At 63.3% G+C, this 2,500-nt stretch overlaps 1 pseudogene; it reads left to right on the top strand.

Annotated features, from left to right (window-relative positions):
- Nucleotides 1-2,500, top strand: part of LOC124730118 — a 7,957-nt pseudogene that overhangs the window by 2,579 nt on the left and 2,878 nt on the right.

Raw genomic sequence — 2,500 nt, 5'->3', positions numbered from 1 at the left:
TGCAGGATCCGAGCTCGGTCCCGTGCCTTGGCCTCCCACGGATCTTCCTTGCTGCGAGGCCGCGTCCGCCTTAGCGTGCTCCTCCGGGGGCGCGCGGGTGCGCGGATTCTCTTCGGCCGCCATTCAACGATCAACTCAGAACTGGCACGGACTGGGGGAATCCGACTGTCTAATTAAAACAAAGCATTGCGATGGCCCTAGCGGGTGTTGACGCAATGTGATTTCTGCCCAGTGCTCTGAATGTCAACGTGAAGAAATTCAAGCAAGCGCGGGTAAACGGCGGGAGTAACTATGACTCTCTTAAGGTGGCCAAGTGGCGGCGGTGTGGCTGCATCCGGACTTGGCTTCTCGAAGTGCGGTCTTGATGTAGTCGTGCTGCTGCTGCGAGGTGCCTTCCTTGGGTTATAGTTACAGGGAGAGTGATGCGCAATACATGGGCCTAGCCCTCTTAGCCTCTCCTCTCCTGCGGTCTTCTCCCCTTCTCGTGGGCCCGCTGATTTCGCAGAGTGGAAGACCGCACCAGGGGCTTGGGGGGGTTACCAGCCCCCCCTCGCACTATCCCTTTTTTAGTTGGGGGCAGTAAGCAGAGAATAAGTGGTGGCCCTTCCGCTGAAGGTGCCACCCCAACTCCCCCAGCACCTAGCCGGCCAACCGGCCGTGCCGAAAATCTTGTAACTTTTGCAGCTATGTATACCTGTAGTGAGTGCCACCGCAGCTTTACAACCAAGAACGGTCTCGGGGTCCATCGCCGCCGCCAACATCTTGCGGCCGCCAACGCGGAGATCGTCACGGAGAGGCATCGCGCGAGGTGGACGGAGGAAGAAGTCCTGTCGCTCGCCAAGGCGGAGGCCGAACTGTTCCTTGAGAGGGACGCCCGGTTCTTCTTCGTCAATCAAGAACTCATCAGGATGTTCCCCGACCGAACGCTCGAGGCAATCAAGTGCCGACGGCGGCAAGCTGCCCACAAGCAGCTTGTCCGCCAATTCATGGAGGCGCTTGAGATCGGTCGGGGGGAAGAGCCGGCGTCCCGCCGGGGAGCAGCGAGCCCGCTGCCTGACGCGGGCGAGGCCGCTGCGCCGCCCGTTGACGCAGCCGAGGACTTCGCGGCCGACACCACCGGGCCGCCGCCGGAGGGGCCGACTGACGCCGCCATCTGGGAGCATCTGGCGGGGCTACCCGCTTCCGCCCAGCGTTTCTCTGCCCTGGATCGTGTCATAGGTCTGGGGCGGGGCACGCCGCCCGATGTCATCCTGGGCATGCTCCCGGATGCCCTTGCGTCGGTCGGGTCCAGAGGGGAGAGATCGATCACCAGGACACAGCGGCCGCGCCAACCATCGAAGCGGCCGCCTGCCGCGCCGCCGGCGCAGAAGCGCAAGCGGCGCCGCTGGGAGTACGCGAGAACGCAGGATGCCTTCCGACGGTCGCGTGCACGTTGCGTGCGCGGCCTCTTGGATGGCACCCTGCTCCAGCCGCCACCTGCCATCCCTGGTCTGCTGGACTTCTGGGCGGACCTCTTCACCAAGAAGCCCATCTCCACCGCGGGCTTCATTTGTGACCGCCTCCTCCCGCACTCAGAGCCTGTCGCTCTCGAGTGCATATGGGGGCCGGTCACACATGAGGAGGTCGCCGCCGCGTTGCCGCCCAGGGGATCAGCAGCCGGGCCGGACGGCCTTACCCCAGCGGAGTTGCGGCGCCTGCCGCACGAAGTCCTGGTGAAAGTGATGAATCTCTTCCTTCTGGCCCGCGCCCTTCCGGAACGCCTGCTTCGCGCGCGGACGTCCCTTCTCCCGAAAACGGCTGCACCAACATCCCCCGCTGACTTTCGCCCCATTACGGTCTGCTCGGTGTTGGCGCGGACCTTTCACAAGGTTCTCGCGTCACGCCTGATGCGCGCATGTGCTGTGGACGAACGTCAGCGGGCATTCATCCCTCGGGATGGGATGTTGGAAAATACCTTCATCTTGGACACTGCTCTCACCGACGCAGTTCGCTCCTGCCGCTCTGTCTTTGTGGCATCGATCGACGTATCTAAGGCATTCGATTCGGTAGATCATGCTGCCCTTCGCCCCGTGCTGAAGGCGCATGGCCTGCCGGATTGCTTTGTCGAGTATGTCGAGCGGTGCTACGAGGGCAGCACGACAGTGATAACGGACGGCGCCGGCGTGGGCGTGTCTGTGCAGCCAGCACGGGGCGTTCGCCAGGGCGATCCCCTCTCCCCCCTCCTGTTCAACTTTGCGGTGGACTACGTTTTAGGCCAACTGCCCTCCCACATCGGAGCTCGGATCCTCGGTCGCAGAGTCAACGCTGCGGCCTTTGCAGATGACGTCTTGCTGTTTGCAGCGACCCCGAGGGGCTTGCAGTCCCTCATCGACGCAGCTACCGCAGCCCTCGCCCACCTGGGGCTGCAGATCAACGCCCGGAAGTGTTTCACCCTCGCCTTAGTCGCGTCAGGGCGCGAGAAGAAGGTGAAGGTGGACAGCGATGTCACCTTCACAGCAGG

The sequence above is a fragment of the Schistocerca piceifrons genome, unplaced genomic scaffold, assembly GCF_021461385.2.
Source record: "Schistocerca piceifrons isolate TAMUIC-IGC-003096 unplaced genomic scaffold, iqSchPice1.1 HiC_scaffold_1230, whole genome shotgun sequence".
Lineage (NCBI taxonomy): Eukaryota > Metazoa > Arthropoda > Insecta > Orthoptera > Acrididae > Schistocerca > Schistocerca piceifrons.
This window is presented reverse-complemented; position numbering and strand designations above follow the sequence as displayed.